Genomic DNA, 27,193 nt, shown 5'->3' on the forward strand with positions numbered 1-27,193 from the left:
ATGCGGAAATAAGTCGACAATCAGGTTTTTTAATTCAGGGTACTTCGATTCTGGCACAAATTTCCAAAATTCAGTAATCGGCGTCGACTTCTATTTGAATTCTAGAGCTTGATCTTTTGCATCTCTATGAGTTCTAATTCTTATTTATTATTGGAAAAAAATTAATTTCGGGAAAATAATAAAATGTTTTATGTTTACTGTCCTTTTGAAAAAATTAGTTTAAAAACTAAATATACGGTGTGAGAGGTCAGAACCAACCCCCGAAGCACCTGGTGCCTAGGGTTACTGCTAAGGCACGTCATCTAGAATTTCGAGAGTTTCCGACCCTAAATTGATGTACATAGATTACTCGGGGGTTTTTGGATCGCTGAATACGAGTACGTCATCAAAAACGACCCCGCAGCACTTGGTGCTCAGGGTCACTGCTGAGGCACGTCATCTTCTGGACACATCAAATTAGGAGAAAAAACAACGCTTACATTCACCCCCGTATAATGCCATCTAAGCAAAAATTTTTTTGTTTCCGGAATAATAGCAATTGACATCAATACATGTACCTACCAACTCGTGCAAGAATATTGAAAATCGAAGTACAAATAATAAAGTTATAGATTGTCAAACTTAATCGAAAATTTTGGGTGGCGGAATTTTGTGCCGGTGAGTGTATATATACATTTAGCCATATCTTCATTTTTTTAAATAAGATTTTTTGCATCTGGTTTTGGTAGCACTCCAGAAAAAGTCACGCGTCGCCACTGATCCACCCTATATCTAGGAAATATGATGTGTTGATATAATTTTATTTCAAATAAAAAGAAAAGATTGGACTATTCTCTCAATACAGAAAGCATACAACTTGAATGCTCTATTATCAGATATGTGGGCACGCCAGGTTTTCTCAACACGACTCAAGCTGTAATTACAAAAAAACAAATATGTATGTCTTTGTACTCACTTTATCACGCTTAACGAATTACGGGATCTGGATTTCAATGCATATTTTTTTTATAATTCTCGTATCAAAGTTACGCGTGAAGTTAGTCGTATTGATGACAGTTGGGAAAACGTGGGCGACCACATCGTGTGACATCGGTCACCAATTCACTGGTAATAACTCTTCCTTTGAAGTGATGGACATATGTACAGTAGGAAAAATGAAAGAATACCCAGGAACGAACATATAAAACACGCTGTATTTTCCTGTCACCGTGTCGGATAAAAAATTGGGCAGCGCAAGTACATGTAATAATTATTGTTACATATACTTGCACTGGACAATTTTCTTTGTGACACGGTGAAAGGAAAATACAGCGTGTTTTATATGTTCGTTCATGGGTATTCTTTGATTCTTCCGACTGTACATATTTAGGCTCCCTGATCGCCAAGCAGAACGTCATGACGGAAGAAATCAAGCGAAGGATAATCCTGACAAACAAATGCTATTTTGGACTAAATAGACATATGAGAAGCAGGAACTTAAGCAAAAAAAATAAATTGCCATATAAAAACCCTTATACAACCAGTGTTAACATATGGATCGGAGACATGGACCATCTCCAAGGCAGATGAAAACCTTCTGCTTGTATTTGATCGAAGGATCCTGAGAGGAATATTCGGTGGAACTTGTGAAAATGGTCTTTGGAGGTAAAGGTACAACTACGAGATATACCACGGATATAAACATATTTTATATTTCGTGGTAATGACGTAGTATCTCGTAAAATAGGAAGACTAAGATGGACAGGACATCTAGCAAAATCATAGCAGAACCAGTAGCGTACTGATAGATCCGCGGATCCTGGTTCCAGTTGGAATACGTGCCCCTTCCAATGAAAACACACATTGTATATCAAATTTTTTAATAAATATTAAATATAAGTCATCATATAAAAACTCAAGCTAATTTAAAACAGTAAAATATCGTTTTTCATACTGACATGACTGATCAGTTTACTCCAGCCGTTTTTATACCTAAATAATGAAACTCAAAGATTTTATACATCTAATAAGGCCTGGAGCCCGCGTACCAAAAAAACCTTGGGCACCAAATTGTTTTTGTATTCCTTGTGAAAGACAAGTTATGTAAATTTTCCTACTATTTTTTATATATTTTTCGTATGCCCTTGGAGGGGGGTGTTACCCTCAAAACCAACCCTGAGTGCGCCACTGCCAAGGAGGCCTTACGTAAATTACCAAATGCCGAAATTGAAGAAGAATTAAAGAGAAAAAATATAGTCAGATAGGTACATAAAATCAACCCAACATAAATACGGGACATTTAGGCGTCCCGAGAGATTTTTCGGAACCCCGGGACAAATCGTTAAAAAACGGGACAATCCCGTTTTTACGGGACGTTTGGTCACCCTATACTGACATGACTGATCACTTTACGCCAGGCGTTTTTATAAATATTAAAACTCATCCAAAAATTTTCTACATCCAAATCTCCAGTCATAATTAAAAACTTTTACACATAATTAAATCGGAAAGCTAACACAGCTTTTAAAAAATGAACATTAGAATGAAATTTATATCAACAACATAGATTCTCAAATTACATAATATGACACATTCATAAATAAGTTAAATAGTTACATACAAACCTCTAGGGAGATAAAACGCTTAAATAAAAAATATCAAAAAAAAACCATGGATAACGGTGGAGTTGATATATTTTATCAAACAACGAGATTTTCTTAAAAAGAAATTAGTATCTATATATTTTGTTATCCTTACCGCTATTGTCTATATTTAGAATTTACTTTCAATTTTTAAGAATTACCTACCTATATTATAAAAGTACAAGCCGAATGATGACGGTTCTATAAACACGAGTGTCGAGCCTATTGTATTAAGCTTATTTTTATGACATTTGCAACTTTGTAGTTTACCTACATCTTATTCATGAATCTTGCTAATATAAAAATACAACTTTTTGCGTTATATGGAGGAATAGGTATTCTTCGTTTTTATTTATAAGTACCTGCACAAAAATTAAAATCTATTAAGCAGTTACATTTCCTATGTGTGTACTTGTGTAGTTCAAAATGTCCCCATCAAATTAGAAAAAAAAGAAGCAAAAAGCGCGTTAAAGCGGGCCCCTGCGGGGTCCGGCCCTGGTTCCGCGGAACCAGGGGAACCATGCTCAGTAAGTCACTGAGCAGAACAATCCCGCTAGAAGAATCCTTATGTCACAACGTGTGGGAAGTAGAAATAGGGGTAGACCAAAACTCAGATGGAAGGATGGTGTAGAAGTGTAGATGAGGATAGAGGATGGTAGAAAAATAGGCCCAGCAAATTGCCAACAGTTGGCAATGGATAGAACTGACTGGCGTAATAGACTTGGGAAGGTTGAGGCTCTCTTGTAGGGCCGTAGCACCATTGATGATTATGAACTTATCAGGTTTTTCACCTAACCGGTTATTACTTTAAAAAGAAAAATCGGAACAAAAAAAACCGGAAAAATCGATTATTGCGGAGCAAAAAGCCGGTTTTAAGTTATAACCGGTAAAATAATTGTTTTTATAGATCCACCCTATATCTACTAAATATGAAGTATTAATATAATTTTACTTCAGATAAAAAGAAAGGAATGGACTATTTTCTCAACACAGGAAGCACACTACTTGAATGCTCTATTATCAGGTATGTGTGGGTAGGCAACAAAGCAGGTACTAAGAAATCTCCAAAGGTCGGTTCAATAGCGTGGACAATTTGTTTGAAATAAAGATCTTTTATTGGAACGACCTGAAATAACTTGACGAGTTTTATCAATGGAAATATTTACTGGACTGTTAGTGGTTTTTATGAATGAAATGTTGAGGTATTCTTTGGTTTGTGTGTTGAAAATAATTTAAAAACGATTTGTCATTGAGTTATTCTGCAGATGGAGTTATTTACTTATGACATTCTTTGAGTTGTTATTCAGGGCACCTTTTAACTTTATGAAATGAACATTTACGTTGAAAGAAATTGCGAGATTATTCGACATTTATTTGATGCTTTTCGAAGAATGCTTTGACATTATCGCAACGATGGAACATAATTCAAAGAACTGTAACAAAGGAAATATGTTCCAGGTGAGTTATTCGGAAATAGGAAAAAAATTAATTGAACTACAAAATGATTAAGACGCTTAATAGTCGAGGGAATGGAGCAATACACCTACCAATTATTTGCAGTTGGATGGATCTCAATGAAACTTGTTGCATGCGATTAGTAAGAGCTTCAGAAAATTGTTTGAGCTAAAGTGATGATGTCGAAATGACTACTGCATTATTGAACAAGCAAACTGCATTTTCCAAAGTGCATTTCGAAGTGATGAAACATAATAAATTTGTAATTCGGAAATAATTGACGAAATAATTGAATGAGTTCAAGATTACTATTCCAGGGTTTTTGGGATCGCTGAATACGAATGTCATGACAACGATAGTTCCCAAGGCACCAGATGTCCAGGGTCAGCTTCGAATGGAGTTTTATGGAAATCCCATACAAACTCAGCGCAAGCTCTTTACTCGGAGGTATTTGAAACCACTGAAAATGAATATCATGTCAGCGATGATGGTCTACGAGGCATCTATGTAGTGTCCAGGACAAGTTCTCGTCTCCTGGAGTTTTGTGAAAATTCGATACCAAATCAGTGCAAAGTCGTTATTTGGGGGTATTTTAGGGTAGCTGAATACGAATATCATGTCAGAAATGATCTCCGAGATACCTGGTTTGTTTTTTAAAAACAGTGGCGGGACGGTCAAATATCTTCCAAAACTTATCGAATAACCCTAAACATGATCCCCCACTCCATCCCATGGGGGTGGGTTGAGGGTCACACGTCATAAAAAAGTCAGTTACATTTATTTGAGGCATTTTTTTGAATTGTTGATAGATGGCGCTAATAAATCGTATTTTTCCAATTACAGTGCCATCTATCAACAGTTCTAAAAAATGTCTTGAATAAATATTCCTTACTTTTTCATCAGAAATCTAAATCTACAATAAAAAACGAGAATTCGTATTTAAGATTTTAAAGTTACCCCCATTCCACCGCCATGGGATGGAGTGGTGGATTTATTAGGGTAGCAGAATAAATAGTTTTTTTTCCGATTATAGCGGCATCTATCTACAATTCGAAAAAATGTCTCGAATAAAAGTTACTTATTTTTACATAAGCAATCCGAACGTGGAATAAAAAATGTGGATTCTTATTTAAGATTTTAAAGTTACCCCCCACCCCACCTCCAGGGTGTGGAGGTCGGTGTCGTGTTTGGTGTCATTCGATAGATTTTTGAAAAATATTGAAAACGTATTCTTCAGTTTTTTGATACGATGTATATTTCGCGAGATATTCGACCGTCCCACTGCTTTTGGGACACCCTATATAACTATTACTATAATTATTTATTTTTTAATGTTTAAACATCTACTTTTATGTAAAATTTTCCAATAAACACGATGGTTTAATTATTTTTCCGCTAACTATTGTAGTTTTCGAGAAAATTGCGGAATATCTCTATTTTCCGATTTCCCCGATTTCTCGGCATTTTCTCACAAAACTAGTTTCAGATTCGGATTCCTGATGGTCCAAAACATGGATACAAAGGGTTTTTATCTTCTCTGCAAATTTTGAACAGTTGAGAATACTACAGTATATTTATATGTATATTTATATTGGGCGAGGTAATGAAGCAATAAATCTGACAATATTTTGCACCTGGATGGATTTCAATGGAACTTGTTGCATTCGATTCGTAAGAGCGTTAAGAAATTTTATGAACTAAAGTGATGATGTTGAAATGAAACTTGCCTTATAGAATAATGAAAATGCAGTTTCCAAAGTGCATCTCGAACTGATGAAACATAATAAATTTGTAATTCGGAAATAATTGACGGAAATGAGTTCAAGATTACTATTCCGAAGTTTTTGGGTTCGCTGAATACAAATGTCATGACGACGATAATTCTCAAGGCACCAGGTGCCCAGGATGGGTTTCGTCTGAAGTTTTATGGAAATTTGATACAAAATCGGCGCAAATTCGTTACTCGAAGATTTTTGAGCTAGCCGACCACAAATGTCATGTAGGCAATTGTTTCCGAGGTACCTGGTGATCAGAAGGGGACTCTTCTAGTGCTTTATACAAATTCGATACACAATCAGTTTGTTATAGATACCAGGTGCCTCGGAGACCATCGCCGATATGATATTCGTTTTCAGCGATTCCAAAAACCCCCTGAGTCAGGCCAAGGGGGCGTCCATGGGGTCCGGATCCCTCTCAAAACTGCCTCGGCTTTGGTATCAAGGTAACAAGTTTATCCCTAAGTTATTATTATTATTTTTTAAAAAGTGAACGAAGTTTTTATTATTTTTTACTAGGATTATTTCTGTTTTAATTTAGTGTACAGATTACAGATCAACTTATATCCAATTTAAAAGTCAGATACCAAGACGTACAGATGTACCAAAAACGAAACTATTCTTTGTCTGCCTATTAGGTACTCTTTAACGAAAATTTGTCTGCCTATTACTCTCACTACACTTCCCTTACAGCAAAGAAAGCTGAATATACACCGTGGGCCGAAATAAAGGAGTACATTTTTTAGTTGAAAATAACTTTTTTATTTTTCGGGCGATTTAATTTCTTTTTGCAGTGCTAATTTCCTAACATGTCCTCAACATGACTGCAGATTTGGAAGCAAAAATAACGTACAGGGTCGGACTTATAAAAAAACTTATGTAACGGTGCATTTGAGCTCGTTGCAAATGAAAACTGTCTTAGCAAAAATTGAACTAATATGCTCTTTTGGCAGGTTACCTATCCAGAAAACTTCAGTAAAAAGGAAATTTTTCAGAATTACCGGATTCGCAAAATATCATTTTTTTATTTAAATAATGTTCAGAACACACCTTCGCCATAAAATTTAAAAAAATCACAAACTTGTAAAATATTATCTTTTACTTAAATTAGGAAATCTTATTTGAGTACTTTTCTAATATGTTCACCAGAATGAAACCCTCTTAACAGTAAATTACATTTTTTCCATCGTTTTTGCTTCATATTAGCAGTAATTTTTGTTAAATGTCTTAAGAATTTCTCAAACGCTCAAATATGTCAATTTTACTTAGTAAGTCCGGACTATTAGTCCATGTAATGAAGCTTAAAATAGGACAAAACCTCGCAATTTTTACAGAATGGATCGATTTGCTTGAAAAATTGAGAGTAAGTAGTGGATACTCCAAGGATAAAAATCTATATCATGCCGAAAGGCGCTTTTACCATGGGGGTGGTTGCCACCCCATCTTAGGGGTGGAAAATTTTTATTATATTTTAATCACAAAAGTTGGTAAAAACGTTCATTCTTAGCAAAAAACGTTCTATATATTTTTTTAACAAAATTGATAGTCTTCGTTTTATTCGCTATCGAAAGTGTTGGTTTTATATTGAAAAAATTAATGTTTTTAATAAGTTTTCTGCTAATAACTCCAAAAGTTTTCTTTTATCAAAACAACTTTACTTAACAAAAATGTACCTTTTGAAAAAATAAACAAAAACTTGTTTTTAGATTTTCTTTAAGACCAATAGTAATCGAGCTATACTTTATTATGTGATGGCTCTTCTTCGTCAAATGCTAAATATTGTAGTTTCAAAGTCAAAAGACGAGAAAACTATGCATTTTTCGAGGACAACTTGTTCAAACTAATTTAAAGTATTAAAAATATCTATCTCCAGAAATAAAAAAAGTCTCTAGCTCAAAAATTAAGTAACTTATAATGAAAAGAATGTCAGTCCATATTTTTTTCAGCAAAAAAGTGATTGGAAGCAACCCCCCAATCACCACCCTAATTAAAATTAGTCATTGATCTTATTTGGTCTTTTTTTATTTATGTATTATTAATAGGTTCTAGAAGTTTCACCGGCTTAGAATGAATAGTTTAAAAAAAAAAATGGAGTTAAAAGCAAATATCGAATTTTGTAGGTTGGAAAAAATTGACTTTTCTTGAGAATAGCAAGATTGGCATCAGAGATACGAAAAAATGTTTAAATATGAAATTGTAGCCAATTTAATTTCCAAAAACTTGGTTTGCAAAAATTTTTTCTAAAGCAAAAATTGAGTGAGCTATCGGCAATTAAAACTTGTAATAACATGCAAAAACCACCTTTACCAACCCTCTCAAAGTCACCTCTTTTTGCGACTGAGAATTTTAACAATAATTAATATTAATAGCCTTATAGACCTTATAAAAACCTACAAAATTCTTTTTTACCAAACATCTAGGATCAAAATTAAAAATATTAGGGTTAAAAATCAATATATTTTTTTTTTGAAAAAAAAAGTAGAAATCCAATTGGAAGCATAATAATGTAAGTTAGCGGTGTTTTTAGTCATTGGCCTTATTCATTCTTATTTATTTATATATTATTAATAGATTCTAGATGTTTGACTGGCTTAGAATGATTAGTTTTTAAAAACAGGAGTTAAAAGCGAATAACGAATTTTTGTAGCTTGGTAAAAAAATGCAATTTTCTTCAGAATATAAAGATTAGCATCAGAGATACAAAAAATGTTTCAATATAAAATTGTAGGTTATTCAATTCTCAAGAACTTGGTTTGAAAAAAATTTTTTCTACGGCAAAAATTGAGTGAATCCTAAATGAGTATACCTATCAAAACATTGATTTTTTCGATATAAAACTAACATTTTCGATGGCAAATAAATCGAAAACTGTTAATTTTATCAAAAAAATGTATAGAACATTTTTTGCTTAGAATGAATGTTTTTATCAACTTTTGCGGTCAAAATATAATAAAAAATTTCCACCCCCGAGATGGGGTGACAACCACCCCCATGGTAAAAGCGCCTTTCCGCATCATATAGATTTTGATCCTTGGTCTATCTACTACTTATTTTCAAATTTTCAAGCAAATCTATCCATTATGTAAAAATTGCGAGGTGAAAAGCTTCGGTTCCTGGCCTATATATTGAGCTAGAGATGTGGCCACCTAATAGCCCAGAATTAAATCCGGTTTACTATTCAATTTGTGTAATTTTCGAACAAAATTTGTATGACGGACAACAATTTGAAATCATCGAAGAACTCAAAGAAAGAATGCAGTTTGTTTGGAAAAATTTTGAACATGGTATAATAAAGTGGGCTATCAAATTATGGCGCAGACGACTTCAAGAAGTGGTAAACAATAATGGCGGCCACATTTACAATATTTTAGTCTAATTTTTAAAATTATTAACCTGCTCTCATAAATGTGTTATTTGTTAAAATGTTATATTTTCCTAATTTAATAAAAAAATGATATTTTGCGAATACGGTAATTTTGAAAAATTTCCTTTTTGCTGAAGTGTTCTGGATAGTTAGCCTACCAAAAGAGCATATCAGTTCAATTTTAGCTAAGACAGTTTTCATTTGCAACGAGCTCAAATGCATCGTTACATAATTTTTTTTATAAGTCCGACCCCGTACGTAATTTTTCCTTCCAAATTTGCAGTCATGTTGAGGACATGTTAGGCTATTAGCCCTGCAAAAAGAAATTAAATCGCCCAAAAAAAAAGTTATTTTGAACTAAAAAATATACTCTTTTATTTCGGCCCACAGTGTATATGTTATGGTGTAACTGTAATACAATATCATCTTTGGAAACAAATATTGAAGTTCTCCGCGCAATGGAACATTGTAATAAAGATATTTTTAAAAAACATTTACAAATTTCTTACCATTTTGACAACTATACCTGTCACAAGTGCCAGTGTAGAACATTTGTTTTCAACGATGAATCGTGTTAAAACTTTACCCAGAAATAAGATTGGAAACGAAAGACGCAGTTTATTAGCTATTTGGTCCGTTCATTGGAATGTTGAATTAAAGTAATAACCAAAAATTATTGTATTGACAGCTGAATACAAGACCAGGTTTACTCTTTTCTATGGAATCCTATATTTTGTTAGTAGTGACTAAGATCATCATAGACGCTAAAATGATATTGACGATACAATGGTGAAATTGGGTATTAAAAACAACTTACTAGGGCGAGATTGTCATCATATATATGTTATATCTTAGTAAAGTAGTAAACAATTAGTAAAAGGATTTTGAAACATTTTTATTTTACATGGTTAAAATATTTTAGTAAATTTAAAAATATTTTTTAATTAAATGAGAATATACCTAATAACAAATTGCAATTTTTAAAATAATTTTTTCAAATTTTGCATATGGATCTAAAATTTATTCTGAAATTTTTTTCAATACCTTACGAGGCTTGTCCTGGGAACTAGAGATACATCGGCCATCATAATATAATATTCCTGTTTAGCTTATATAATATTCGTGTTCAGCGATCCCAAAATCCTTCAAGTAACGAGTTTGCAATGATTTTCTATCGAATTTCCACAAAACTCCACAAGAAGAGACACAAAGTGCCCCAGAGACCATCGCCGACATTTCAATTGAATGAAATTATTAAAACATTATAGATATTAGTAGAAGAACAACAAGGTTTTAGGTCGGAAAAATCATTCACTGACGTTATTTTTATATTGAGGCGAGTTCAATAGAAATAATTAGAATATAACAAACCGGCGTACTTATGTTACGTGAACCTTAAGAAGGCATTTGGCAGGGTTAAATTAAAAGACATTATCCACTTATTGTAGGCAAGAGATATATCTCTAAGTATAATTAAAACGATCTAAAATCTGTACCAGAAGAGAAGGTCAGATAATAAAACAAGAAGTATATAAATCATAATAAATCAAATGAGGAAACAGAGCCGCAGGCTGCCTAAATGAAACAATATGGAGAAATATAAATATCGAAAAAGAAACGAAAGGCAGAATTAACAAAACAGTCATCAGACCAATAATGAAATATGTGGCAGAAACACAAGCTGATACAGAGAGAACAAAAAGAACGCCAGAAGCAGCAGAGGTGAAAACCCTTAGAAAAATCGATGGTAAAACACTATGGGACAGAGCTATAAGTACAGAAATACGTCAGAAATGCAAGGTGGATTAGCATCAAAAACTGGGTAAGATACAGAAGAGCAGAGTGGAATGATCACATAAGGTGAATGACAACAAATTGCAGTCAAAAAAATCAAAAAAATTTAGTTCGTAATATTGATTAACAGTGGTTACTGAATAGTATTTCGTTGTCACAACAATTTAATTTGTTGTTTCAACGAACTTTTAGACATTGACGAATGTATCTGGTTATTGTCACAATGATTGAATGATATTTGTGAGAATAACTAGAGTACATTAATCAATAACACTCAATTTACTCAGCCAATAACTTAGTTTCGTATATTTAATAAATACTGTTAATTCTGGCAGCAACTCACGTTCTTGATTTCGTAGATGACAAGCAATTACCTTGGTTTATCGTGACAACGTACAGATTTCATTAAAACAATGTACAAATGTTGTTAATATAGAGTTATATATGATTATTGAATATATGTAAATTGATTGTTGTGACAACGAATGCATTAATCAATCTACTACTGAGTTTTATACCCACAATCAATGCGTTAATTGTGACAATAATCGTAGTTGTTGAGACAATAAATGTTTTGCTTGACCATTTGAAAGTTAACGGCTTTTCCTTATCGTGATACCCCTAGCTTCTCTGTGTTACCGAAGTGCCGATTAATAATTGCATTTCGTTTTCAAGTGTAGTCCGTAGTAGAAGGAAGTTTTTGTGTGTCTACTATCGTGAAATTTCGGTCAAATTCTTTTTAAATGTATTCATTTTTTTCGAATCCTGAGAAAACTAATTATTATTTTTGAAAATTTAAATGAAAAATAAAATATTACAGTATTATCGAGGGTCTAAAGTCCCTGAGAACCTCTATAATGATTATTTTAATAAGTCACAGGGGTGAAAAAGAGAAAATTTAGTATGATTTTTAATTTCAAATAGGCATACCATTCAACAGAAACTTTTTGTTTATTCTAAGGGACTTTCTGCCCTCGGTAATAATGTAATATTTTATTCTACGTTTTAATTTTTCAAAAATACTTATTAGTTTATCTCGGAATTCTCAAAATGAACGCGTTTAAAAGGAATTCGACCGAAATTTGGCACCTGCGCTCTCAAAAAGGATTAAAGTGTTATACATTTTTGGAATCACTATTTCAAACGCTTTTAAATAAGCTGTCACATGACGTACTTTCCCATTAAAAAAAAATCAAAGTTACGCCGCGCCTGTCACCTGAAGAGGGATCACCAAATGGGCGTTTTAATGAGTGGAACATGTAGAATATGTCAAATGACAGGAATTATGACAGGTGATAAATAGCAATCTGATTTTTGCATAAGAGTTTATTCTCTGTTCGGAGAGTTTAAGTCTGTTCTGTCGGACAAAATAAATGTGCCGTTTTTGTGGTGTGACCGTTCCAAATTTTTAACCTGTTCCACAATTAAAACTGCCCCTGTTCCAGTGTTCCCATATATCAAAGTTTATCCGACTAGACACTCTTAAGCTATTAACAAATTTTCAGCTTGCTATTAATCAACTTTTTTTTCATACGCGGGATCCAGACCTATACGTTCATAGTAGGAATGAACGAAACTGATTGTAAGAATGAATAGAATTGCTTGTAAGAAAAACCGTATTTATTGTCGGAATGAACGGAATTAATTGTAACAATAAACGGAAATAATTGTAGAAATAAACGAAATACGTTAGGAGAAATAACACTGTTATTGACACAACGAATAGTCTTCGTCGGTCAATTAACGACGTTGTTGTTTCAATGAATAGTGTTCGTTGACTCAATTAACAGAGTTCGTAATATCAATAAAGTGATATTATGGTATACATAATGAATGTTCATCCATTCAATAAACGTAATACATTGGCTCAACTAACGAAAATAATGAATTGATGAACATCGTTTTGTTTACCCCATAAAACCAAGAATTGGACAAATTTTAAGTATTGCGTTTGTTGTCTGAATTAATATTTTTATTGATATTACGTACCTTTTTCGTTGAGTGTGAGTAGTAAAGACGGCGAGAGACGGTTTCTCAACAGGAAGGCGATTAGTGGAAAGACCACAAAAACGGTAGAATCACAACTTACTGGAGGTACATTGAAAAACGGAGTCATATCTTCACAAAAAGTAGAAAAAACTGTATAAACGGCAAAGGTAAATATTTTGTTTATATGGGATTAAACCACAATTGATTGTAATGAAATTTACATTTTTAACTAATATTTGACTTATTTAAAAATTACTTTCGGAATGAAAATCGAAACGTTAGATATTAGTATAAAATATAATTTTCATTAATACCAATTATGGCTTAATCTCATCATCATCGTGGCATCCACCCACACTCCTAGCGGAGTGATTGCCGCCCTCTTTGGGCTCTTCCGATTCGTTTGTCGCGGTGAATCAATCCGCATTAACATTTTCGTTTTACAATTGGTTATGTGACTTAGCATCTTCTACAATTTTTCTCCAGTCGTTCCTGGGGCCTGATTCTAATTCATTTCGACAGTCGCAATTTCATTTCGACACCGCCATGACAGCCGCAGAGTATAGCGATTCTTATTCATTTCGATATTAGTTACAACTGGGGATATTAACCTTATCATGTTTAGACGGCTCAGAATTTGGGTTGGCGCTCCGGTTTATTGGAATTTGTTGATAGTCTGGGAAAATTATCGAAAAAATTCCATTTTTGGGAAAAATTATTTACCAGCTATTTTATTGCTAAAATCGAATCTTAAGATTGCATATATTAGTAATATGGGGTATGACAAGTCCGCAGAAAGTGTGTTATTTTATTTATAAACAAATTAGCACTCCTAAATCTTCTTTTTTTTTTCAATTAGTGGTCTGTAACTCCTAAAATTTTTCCTTTGAGCAAAACACTCAAATAAAAATTCACCGTAATTTAGTTCTGCACAAAGTTATTTTTTTTCCGATTTCCTTCAACAAAAATTTTACTCAGAAAATCCGAGTTTTCCCAAAAAATCGGCAATTTTCAATTAAAATTTTAGGGAAGTACCTAATTATTTATCAATAATTAAATAATTGATGACATGAAAGATTTATTATAGTAGATTATACAGAGGGGCTAAATTATGGAATAAATTAATTTCTTTAAAACGGACAATTTTGGAGCAAAATCCCGAAAGAGGTCGATTTTTATTTTTAAATTACAATTTTTTGGCATATATTTCATACTAGTGACGTCATCCATCTGAGCGTGATGACGTAATCGATAATTTTGTTAATGGGAATAGGGGTCGTGTGGTAGGTCATTTGAAAGGGCGTTCAATTCTCTATTCAGTAATATAAACATTAATATCATTAGGTATTTATACATGGTTGCCAAAAAATAATTTTTAAATTAAATTAATTGGCGCAAAAAGAAGAATGTATGTAATTTATTTAACTCAAAATACATTGTACTGCTGTCAGAAAATAGAAAAATAGGTTTATTTCACAAATAAACATTTCTTTTCGCTTAAATTAAATCACAAACAGCCTCCCTCCTACCTATTGGCACTTTGAACATTTAATTTAAGCTAAAAACAATGTTTATTTGCAAAATAAACATTTTTTTCTATTTTCTGACAGCAATAGAATGTATTTTGAGTTAAATAAATTACATGTATTGTTCTTCTTGCGTCAATTAATTTAATTCAAAAAATTTTTTGGCCTCCCTGTATAAATAATGATATTAATGTTTATAATAGGGCTTTTCATCGATTGTCATTTGTTTCGAGCTCCTGTCATATGTTGAATAATCTGTGTATAATATTAATATTTACGGATTATACGAAATATGACAGAAGCTCGAAATAAATGACTATAAATGAAAAGCCCTATACTGAATAGAGAATTGAACGCCTTTGTAAATGAGCTACAACACGACCCCCTATTCCTATTTAAAATTTTATTATTATTTATATATTTATATATATTATTATTTTATTGTTACCCCTATTCCTATTTAAAAAATAATCGATTACGTCATCACGCTCGGATGGATGACGTCACTAGTTTGAAAAATATGCCAAAAAAATTTAATTTAAAAATAAAAATCGACCTGTTTCGGGATTTTTCTCTAAAATCGTCCATTTTAGAGAAAATGAATTTATTCCATAATTTAGCCCCTCTTTGTATATCAGGAGACCGGCGACAATCTAACCAATAGTTTAGCAATAATTAAAATGTTAATTAAAAACATTCGGTCGAAATAATAACCAGAAAGATTATGATACACCAGAATAACTATGATTTTCGTATAAAAAAGCACTATACGTATTCAACGTACCTTACAGGATTGAAATTGGACCATTTGAGCGGTCTCAGGAATGTTATAAAGAAACATTTTTTTGGCTTATAAACAAATAGAACCCCTCAGAAAATATTAGATTAAATTAAATTAAGTTAACGCTGTTGAAAAGGGCACGGCTTCTGTGTCCTTTTCGAAGAAAAAAAATTGAATTGCGAGGAGTGATTCCAGGTATAACCGATCAAATTTGACCGGCATTTGCGACAGAGTTATAAACAACATGGTCCAAGAGCTGTGAGACATTTTTGAGTAGGTATTTTAGGCAACCTGAAAATTGTTCAGGTGACTCTTCCATGATAGCCTAATACAAAAATGCCGGTCTGGCTGGAGGGCAGCGGTTATTTTCCCCAAAAATCCCCCCAAAGTTAAACAAAAGGGTAAAAATTGTTATTACAAAAAATATCATTGACGTAACTTTAAAGTAAATTTAAATATTCAAATATAAAGAAAATAAACAGGCCAGGCGATTTGAGGGCGATTTTAACTCTGTAAGATACTTGCATGGGCGCCCCAGGATTATTTTCAGGGGATACATCTGAACTTCAGAAGATTTCATCTGAATCTGTACATACTATTAACGAGTATAAAATACACAACTATACATGCATAACACTATGTACATTCCTTCTGGGCAGGGAGGTGCAATTGTTATTTTGACAGGGTATTTTTTAATATTAAAATAAACATTCTAAAAAAGACAGTTTTTTAGGTGAAATTCTCCAACTGCCAGGTGATCAAACAAATTACGAGTACATATAAATGAAAAGCGCTATAGGTAAGCAGCAGTGTGAGAAAGAGCGTATACCGATAGCTGTTTGCGTCCTCTGTTGTAGCTGAGCGAGTCCGTTCGCTCGAGAAAAATCACGTGACCTGGCGATATCCATGTTGTTGTTCCTCGAAACGTTAGAGTATTTATTATAATATATTATAGTTTTTTAAGTAACTTTTTCTTAATTAAAGAAAAATAATACGTACTATACAATAGATTTTGCAAATATGATAGAAAAAGACACATTTATTATTATAAATATATAGGTAGAAAAGTATAAAGCTATAAACTAAATTAATTCTGTGTCCGAATCTTGTACTTCTTCTTCAAACTCCTCAGCTGAGCTTAAATATTCATTCTCTTCTTCCTCGTCAGACTCCCCTCGAGACTCAGATTCCTCTTCTACATGATCTGTAAATAGTTGTAATATGTATTTAGAATTAATTAAAAATTAAATAGTGATTAACTAGTTGGGTTGCTACGTATTCTCCGTCCTTTTATAAGGAGTCGAAGCCTGGACAATCACGGGCGCATCTGAAGAAAGACTTGCGGTTGTTGAGATGTGGAGTTATCGAATAATGTTAAATATATCATGGACACACGTAACAAACACGGAAACATTAATAAAGATGAAAAAGGCAAAAAAATACTCAACACTATGAAGGAAAGAAACATTAGCTACTTTGGTCATACCTACACTAAGAAATAAAAAACGTGATGTGATTGGTTATATAAGGAAAAGTATTAAGCATTGGTAATTTTTTATTAATTCTAAATACATATTACAACTATTTACAGATCAGGTAGAAGAATCTGATTCTCGAGGGGAGTCTGACGAAGGAGAAGAGAATGAATATTTATTTTAGCTCATTTTTCTTTCCTTCATAGTGTTGAGTATTTCTTTTGACTTTTTCATCTTTCTTAATGTTTCCGTGTTTGTTAAGTGTTGTGTCCATGATATTTTTTACATTATTCGATAACACCACATCTCAACAATAGTAAGTCATTCTTCAGATGCGCCCGTGATTGTCCAGGCTTCGACTCCGTATAAAAGGACAGAGAATACGTAGCAACTCAATTAATTAATCACTGATTAATTTTTAATTAATTCTAAATACATATTACAACTATTTACAGATCATGTAGAAGAGGAATCCGAGTCTCGAGAGGAGTCTGACGAAGAAGAACAGAATGAACATTTAAGCTCAGATTAAGTTTGAAGAAGAAGTAGAAGTAGAAGATTCGGACACCGAATTAATTTAGTTTATAGTTTTATATTTTCTACCTATACATATATTTATAATAATAAATTTGTCTTTTTCTAGCATATTTGCAAAATCTATTGTATAGTACCTATTATTTTCCTTTAATTAAGAAAAATGACTTAAAAAGACTATAATATATACATATAATAATTACTCTAACGTTTCGAGGCACAACAACATGGATATCGCCAGGTCACGTGATTTTCTCGAGCGAACGGACTCACTCAACTACAACAGAGGACGCAAATAGTTATCGGTATACGCTCTTTCTCACACTGCTGCTTACTTATAGCGATTTTCATTTATATGCACGCGTAATTTGTTTAATCACATGGCAATTGGAAAATTTCACCAAAAAAAAACCTGTCTTTTGTAGAATATTTATTTTTAAAATTAAAAAATACCCTGTCAAAATAACAATTGCACCTCCCTGTCCGGAAGGAATATACGTAGCTATGCATGTATAGTTGTATATTTTATACTTGTTAATAGTATGTACAGATTCAGATGAAATCTTCTGAAGTTCAGATGCACCCTCTGAAAATACTCCTGGGGCGCCCATGCAAGTATATTACAGAGTTAAAATCGCCCTCAAATCGCCTGGCCCGTTTATTTTCTTTATATTTGAATATTTAAATTTACTTTCAAGTCATATCAATGATATTTTTTGTAATAACAATTTTTACCCTTTTTTGACTTTGGGGGGGATTTTTTGGGGAAAATAACCGCTACCCTCCAGCCAGACCGGCATTTTTCTATTAGGCTATCATAGAAGAGTCACCTGAAAAATTTTCAGGTTGCCTAAAATACCTACTCAAAAATGTCTCACAGCTCTTATACTAACAGGATTTTAATCTTTGAACCATTAGATAGCTTTTAATTCCGGTCCTCTTTGTACATACAAATTTTCATATCTTCAAGACACTCATAACAAAAAAGATTTATGTCACTGTCACCAAATTATTTAATTATTGTTAAATAATTACTTCTCTCAAATTTTAGTTGAAAATTAAAAATTTTGTTTGGAAAACCCGAATTTTCCGAGGAAAATTTCCGTCAAAGGAAATTGGAATAAATTATCAATGTGCAGAATTAAATTACTGTCAATTTTTATGCGAGTGTTTTGGTTTAAAGTTAAAATTTTCTTAAAAGAGTGGAGTTATAGAGCAATAATTAAAAAAAAGATTTCGGAGCGCTAATTTGTTTATAAACAAAATAGCACACTTTCTGTGGACTTTGCACAGCTATATTACTAATATAGGAAATCTTAAGATTTGATTTCAGCATGTCCAGAAATGAAATAGCTGGTAATTAATTTTCCTTGTTTTTTACTAATTTTCCCAGATTATTACCTTACATCTTTCATTGAGTTGATGATTCATGTTGTGGACATTCTCAATTATTATATTTCTAATTTAATACTATTCTATCTAATTCCTCAAAACAAGCAAATTTCAATTAAACCCAGCCATATTAATACCTTTTGCTTTAGTTTTCCTTGCAAGAAATAAACAAAACACATCTAAACTAAATCTAACCTCGCTTTTGGCCATTCATTCATCTCCGTGTCAAATAATTTCGACATCGAAATTATAATATCAACCACTTTTTTGGAGTCGCTATTAATTTCGATAGTCGCTATTTCGTGACGTCATTTCGTTAGTTCAACTAAAATCCACAAGGCTCGCACAGTCGCATTTCGACGTCGCCATATTGAAAGCGACTTGTTTAGTGTCGAAATTTGATTTAGAATCAGGGCTCTGTTTTTGCTTATGGTTGCCCATTCTCTGACTCCCATCTTCTTAAAGTCCTCGACTATCTGGTTCTCCCATCTAGTTTTGGGTCTTCCTCGTGGTCTGCTTGATACCGGTCTCCATTTGGAAATTTTCTTGATGACGGCTTCTGGATTTCTCCTTTCTATATGTCCCATCCATCTGAGTCTCTGTGCCTTGATACATCTGATGATGTTTTCTCCTTTCAGAAGTCCTCTTACTTCGTGGTTCATGAGTTTTCTAAATTCATTATTACCTAAATCTAGTGGGCCTGCTATTCTCCGAATTATTTTTCTCTCTAGGATCCTCAATCTTTCTTCCTCTTTCTGGGTCAGACACATTACCTCATATCTTAATCTTAATATAATCTCATATAAACCCAATATTTAACTTGTGACAAGCCACAAGTAAAGTTTCAGAACCTCATACAATCGCAACCTCGATTTTATTACCAGAGAACGGCAGTTCTCGCCAGTGGCGCACATCCACACTCCCCTACACGCGACATTATGTATATTATATACACGAAATTTTCGATTTTCTAAATCTGACTGAATTGAAAATTGGGTCAACTCCCATCTTAATTTTTAGGAAAAGACTCACCCATTCATATATCAACCATCCATTTTGGTCCACGGGTGTGTATTTTACAGCCCTTCCTATTTAGGGTCTGTTTTTCGTTCTCGTCCCCAAAACTCCCAAAAACTTCGAAAATTTAACTCCGACCTTTGCGGCTTCTGATAGTACTGATTATCATTAACCTTTATATCGCATGTCTAACTTTGAAAATCGGTTATACCATTCAAAAGTTACCGAGCTCAGAAATATGACTCAATTTTTATTTAAAAAAGGGAAAATGTTTGTCGATATGTATGTATATATGTATGTATGTATGTATGTATGTATGTATGTATGTATGTGGAAAAGTTAAACCGATCTGAATTTTTTTCTGTTTGAAGAGGGGGTCAGGGCCGATTCAGAACCGATGTAGTTTGTGACTTTTGACCACCCATAATAATAATAATAATAATAATAATAATAATTACTGCGTAGGGATATTGGTCAAGTCACAGAATACATAAGAGGTGTAACAAGTAGAAAAGTCATTAAGAGAGCTGAAGAAATAATGCGGAGCACTTCAAGACACTCGAGATACGATCCAGAAAATAACACAGCCCAACAGTGTCTGGATACATTAAAACAAAAACTCTCCGTCTATTCAGGACGATTAAGAAGGTATAAAGTTAGTAACAACCGAAAATGTGACAATGCACTTTTTGAGAACTCTGAGAAGGCGTTTTACCGAAAACTCAATTCCACCGTAGAAAGTGTCGACAAGTCTTACCCAAGCCAAGAAGAAATTCATGAGTTTTGGGGAAATCAACTTTTCACGCCAGCTGCTTTTAACAACAATGCTGGCTGGATAGAAGATACGACGCACAACTGTCACCACTACGTCACTGCTAACTACGAACCATTCACGACTGAAGAAGTCTCAAATGTCATCAAAGAGCTTCGTAACTGGAAATCTCCTGGACCAGACGGAGTTCAGAACTTCTGGCTTAAAAAGTTTTGGAGTATTCATGAGTGCTTATCAACATTAATTAATCATGTTATTTCTAATCCGCAGGAATTACCATCATTTCTAACTCAGGGAACTACTTATTTAATACCCAAGGATCAAAATAACACCCAAGATCCATCCAAGTACCGCCCAATTACTTGTCTTCCAACTTTGTATAAATTGGTCACATCCTGTGTAACCCGGCGTATCTACCAACACTGTGCTCTAAACGATATCATAGAGCCTCAACAGAAAGGATGCGCTAAGGGTTCCATGGGTTGCAAAGAACAGCTTATCATCGATTCAGTCATTTCTAACCAGGCATTCACTAAAAAAAGGAATCTTTTTACTGCTTTTATTGACTATAAAAAGGCCTTTGATTCAGTACCGCATGAATGGCTAATAGATATTTTGAAAATATACAAAGTCGATGATAACATAGTGACCTTTTTAAGGCATATAATGAGAGATTGGAAGACTAAAATTCACCTCCAAATACCTGGTGAAAAAAATATTGAAACCGAAAATATCGCAATCAACCGGGGCCTGTTTCAAGGAGACTCGTTGAGTCCACTGTGGTTCTGTTTAGCTTTGAACCCCCTTTCCCAGCTATTAAACTCCACTGACTCAGGTTTTAGCATTAAAAGCAATAATACTGTGGTAGCGAAGCTCAATCATCTGTTGTATATGGATGATTTGAAATTAATGGCTTCCACTCGAGAACACCTAGAAGAGATGCTAAAAACTGTAGAAACATTCTCTAATGATATTAGTATGCAGTTCGGTCTAGACAAGTGCCGTGTTTTGAATATAGTCAGAGGAAAGGTACAGCCCGGTGGATTCGATATGCAAAATGGCCAGAACATCGAGGCCATGGGCGACAACGATATGTATAAATATCTTGGAGTAAAACAGGCGCGGAAAATTGACCATAAGCAAATGAAAACTGAGATAACTACTGAGTTTATAAGAAGGGTAAAACAGCTGCTTCGTTCACAGCTTAACAGTAAAAATTTGTTTAAGGCACTAAACACCTACGCTTGTTCCGCGCTTAGCTATTCATTTGGTATTGTTAAGTGGACAAAAACGGATATAGAAAATCTTCAGCGAAAAGTACGAACACACCTCACAAAGGCACAAAAACACCACCCTAAAAGTGCAGTAGAACGAACAACATTACCCCGGTATTTAGGAGGAAGAGGACTTATGGATATAGGTGAGCAATTAGATAAACAAATTGCTAATTTAAGAACTTATTTTCAGATGCAGGCTGAGACATCTACTCTACACCGCGCAATTTGCGCAGTAGATGACACAACACCGATCAAACTGAGGGAACCAGAAATGCGCATAAACCACCTTACTAAGGACGAAAAACTGCGCACCTGGATGGGTAAACCTCTGCACGGGCGACATCCCAATGAGGTCAGCCAAGACTATGTCGACAATACAGCGTCGAACTATTGGTTGACATCAGGAAAGATGTTCCCTGAAACGGAGGGTTCATTACTGGCCATTCAGGATCAGGTTATACCAACCAGAAATTACCTGAAATATATCGTCAAAGACCCTCAGGTTCAAAACGACAGATGCCGATATGGATGTCAAGCCCAAGAAACCATCCAACATATTACAGGGGGCTGCCAGGCATTTGCTGCAACTGAATACAAGGAACGGCATGACGCAGTGGGAAAAATCCTTCATCAAGAGATAGCTAACAAGCTGGGACTTCTCCAAACGGACCATCTCCCATATTATCAATACGTCCCTGAGAGTATGCTTGAGGATGGCAACTACAAGCTATACTGGGACCGCAGTGTGCTCACAGACCAAACAGTGGCACATAATAGACCAGATCTCGTACTAGTTAATAAATTAACAAGACAAACAACACTAATTGATGTGGCGATACCTAACAACAATAATCTACGTAGTAAATTTACTGAAAAGATCGCCAAGTATAGAGATCTGGAAATTCAAATACGGAGACAATGGAGAATGCAAAGTACCCAGACGATACCTATTGTTATGTCTACTACTGGAGTCATTCCGAAGACCCTCCTCGAAAGCATAAAAAAGCTGGGTCTCAATGAACATATTTATAAGACCATGCAGAAAGCTGTACTACTTGCGACGGCCAGAAGTGTAAGAAAATTTTTGGGAGATACACCTGCATTCCAAGTCATCTAGGGCTCGATAACACGGAAAGAGTCCCACCAGAGCTCAATCCTTTTGATACCGTAGGTATCTGGGATGAGTCAATTTTCCCCTCAGCGGGAGTGTGAGCCGTATGGCTAAATATAATAATAATAACCTGTGAGAGTTTTATGTCAGTTCTTCTATCAGGCGCGGCCCCCTGCGAATGGGGGATGCTTTCTGGGTATTCGTAGCGCAAATACCCAGAGAGTAGCAGGAATACTTGCCGTGGAACAAAAACTGACACCTGGCAGTAGGTATAAAATGCACACCCATGAGAATGGAGACTAATAGTTTATGTTTAGGGCCGCTGCCTGGGGATCGCCAGGGCACGTCTGGAGCCGACGCTGGACGTGACAGCATGCGGGACGTCGGTGGCAGGGTGTTGAGGAGGCGGGCCCCTGTCACACAAACAGCTACAGCCCAACAACAAGAACAACAACCACAAGCGAGCCAAACAACAGCAAGAGCTCCACTCGCTGAAGGTGCTGCGTCGGAACATCAGCCGGCGCTCATTCAAGCGGGCTGACCGAGGCAGCGCATGAAATGGACTGTGTCCATTAACGAAAGCATTTTGCGCTTCTATTATAAGGTGACAAACCTCGGTCAAGAAACGATCGGCTACAGACAACAGCTGTATGCCGAATTTTGCAGGGAGTACCCAGATATTCAAGTATCGGAGCAAAGAGTATCAGATCAATACCGGGTAATCGTAAGAAACAACCTTATCCCAGAGACTAGACGCAATAAGATCAAAAGCGAAGTCGAACGGGAGATTAATAACCAAGAGCTAGTTTTAGATCAAGTCCCTAATGAAATCCTTGATGAGCAGATTCCTGAGATTCCCATACCAAAAACTCCACCTGACAATACACAGCAGGAAAACAACGAGTTGCGCGATAGTCTAGAAAACGAAATGGCTCGTGCAGTACAAGAGTTTAATGGAACAAATCCACTTAGCAGACCACCGCTACCACGAATAAACTCTTGTAAGAAACTAGGTGCCCTGTTACAAATTGTGAATACTGAAGTCTTCCCAATTATGTCGTAGAAGCCCACACATTGGAGTATCTGCATATGCTAATCTACTGTGCGGCTACGGCAATTGCCAATGTAATGGGCGTTAAGATCAGAACACGACGGGGTACTAATAACGGAAGGACTGGTAACAGAATTGCACCCTGGGAAAAAAGACTTCTCGGAAAAATTGAATTACTACGTAGGGATATTGGTCAAGTCACAGAATATATAAGAGGTGTAACAAGTAGAAAAGTCATTAAAAGAGCTGAAGAAATAATGCGGAGCACTGCAAGACACTCGAGATACGATCCAGAAAATAACACAGCCCAACAGTGTTTGGATACATTAAAACAAAAACTCTCCGTCTATTCAGGACGATTAAGAAGGTATAAAGTTAGTAACAACCGAAAATGTGACAAAGCACTTTTTGAGAACTCTGAGAAGGCGTTCTACCGAAAACTCAATTCCACCGTAGAAAGTGTCGACAAGTCTTACCCAAACCAAGAAGAAATTCATGAGTTTTGGGGAAATCAACTTTCCACACCAGCTGCTTTTAACAACAATGCTGGCTGGATAGAAGATACGACGCACAACTGTCACCACTACGTCACTGGTAACTACGAACCATTCACGACTGAAGAAGTCTCAAATGTCATCAAAGAGCTTCATAACTGGAAATCTCCTGGACCAGACGGAGTTCAGAACTTCTGGCTTAAAAAGTTTTGGAGTATTCATGAGTGCTTATCAACATTAATTAATCATGTTATTTCTAATCCGCAGGAATTACCATCATTTCTAACTCAGGGAACTATTTATTTAATACCCAAGGATCAAAATAACACCCAAGATCCATCCAAGTACCGCCCAATTACTTGTCTTCCAACTTTGTATAAATTGGTCACATCCTGTGTAACCCGGCGTATCTACCAACACTGTGCTCTAAACAATATCATAGAGCCTCAACAGAAAGGATGCGCTAAGGGTTCCATGGGTTGCAAAGAACAGCTTATCATCGACTCGGTCATTTCTAACCAGGCATTCACTAAAAAAAGGAACCTTTTTACTGCTTTTATTGACTATAAAAAGGCCTTTGATTCAGTACCGCATGAATGGCTAATAGATATATTGAAAATATACAAAGTAGATGATAACATAGTGGCCTTTTTAAGGCATATAATGAGAGATTGGAAGACTAAAATTCACCTCCAAATACATGGTGAAAACAATATCGAAACCGAAAATATCGCAATCAACCGGGGCCTATTTCAAGGAGACTCGTCGAGTCCACTGTGGTTCTGTTTAGCTTTGAACCCCCTTCCCCAGCTATTAAACTCCACTGACTCAGGTTTTAGCATTAAAAGTAATAATACTGTGGTAGCGAAACTCAATCATCTGTTGTATATGGATGATTTGAAATTAATGGCTTCCACTCGAGAACACCTAGAAGAGATGCTAAAAACTGTAGAAACATTTTCTAATGATATTAGTATGCAGTTCGGTCTAGACAAGTGCCGTGTTTTGAATATAGTCAGAGGAAAGGTACAGCCCGGTGGATTCGATATGCAAAATGGCCAGAACATCGAGGCCATGGGCGACAACGATATGTACAAATATCTTGGAGTAAAGCAAGCGCGGAAAATTGACCATAAGCAAATGAAAACTGAGATAACTACTGCGTTTATAAGAAGGATAAAACAGCTGCTTCGTTCACAGCTTAACAGTAAAAATTTGTTTAAGGCACTAAACACCTACGCTTGTTCCGCGCTTAGCTATTCATTTGGTATTGTTAAGTGGACAAAAACGGATATAGAAAATCTTCAGCGAAAAGTACGAACACACCTCACAAAGGCACAAAAACACCACCCTAAAAGTGCAGTAGAACGAACGACATTACCCCGGTATTTAGGAGGAAGCGGACTTATGGATATAGGTGAGCAATTAGATAAACAAATTGCTAATTTAAGAACTTATTTTCAGATGCAGGCTGAGACATCTACTCTACATCGCGCTATCTGCGCAGTAGATGACACAACACCGATCAAACTGAGGGAAGCATAAACCACCTTACTAAGGAAGAAAAAGTGCGTGCCTGGATGGGTAAACCTTTGCACGGGCGACATCCCAATGAGGTCAGCCAAGATTATGTCGACAATATAGCGTCGAACTACTGGTTGACATCAGGAAAGATGTTCCCTGAAACGGAGGGTTCATTACTGGCCATTCAGGATCAGGTTATACCAACCAGAAACTACCTGAAATATATCATCAAAGACCCTCAGGTTCAAAACGACGGATGCCGATATGGATGTCAAGCCCAAGAAACCATCCAACATCTTACAGGGGGCTGCCAGGCATTTGCTGCAACTGAATACAAGGAACGGCATGACGCAGTGGGAAAAATCCTTCATCAAGAGATAGCTATCAAGCTGGGACTTCTCCAAACGGACCATATCCCGTATTATCAATACGTCCCTGAGAGTATGCTTGAGGATGGCAACTACAAGCTATACTGGGACCGTACTGTGCTCACAGACCAAACAGTGGCACATAATAGACCAGATCTCGTTATAGTTAATAAATTAACAAGACAAACAACACTAATTGATGTGGCGATACCTAACAACAATAATCTACGTAGTAAATTCACTGAAAAGATCGCCAAGTACAGAGATCTAGAAATTCAAATACGAAGGCAATGGAGAATGCAAAGTACCCAGACGATACCTATTGTTATGTCTACTACTGGAGTCATTCCGAAGAACCTCCTCGAAAGCATAAAAAGGCTGGGTCTAAATGAACATTACAAGGCCATGCAGAAAGCTGTACTACTCGCAACGGCCAGATGTGTACGAAAATTTTTGGGAGATACACCTGCATACCAAGTCACCTAGGGCCCGATAACACGGAAAGAGTCCCACCAGAGCTCAATCCTTTTGATACCGTAGGTATCTGGGATGAGTCAATATTCCCCTTAGAGGGAGTGTGAGCCGTATGGCTAAATCTGGATAATAATAATAGCGTTTATTGCCCAACAGTTACCCATTTACAGAGCAATTTTAAAAATAAATAATAAACAATTTTCATGCAAACAAATAAATAAATAAAAAAGAAAACAAATATACGTTATAAAGGCAAAAAAAACAAAATGAAATACCTTAGGTAAGAGCTCGACACTTGTTTTTTAATTCATAAACACTACAACAGAAGATATCACAATTATTAGATAGTTTGTTTGCGTTTCTGCACATTAAGTTGATTGGTGCTTTCAACATTATATT

This window comes from Diabrotica virgifera, chromosome 4 (assembly GCF_917563875.1).
Source record: "Diabrotica virgifera virgifera chromosome 4, PGI_DIABVI_V3a".
NCBI lineage: Eukaryota > Metazoa > Arthropoda > Insecta > Coleoptera > Chrysomelidae > Diabrotica > Diabrotica virgifera.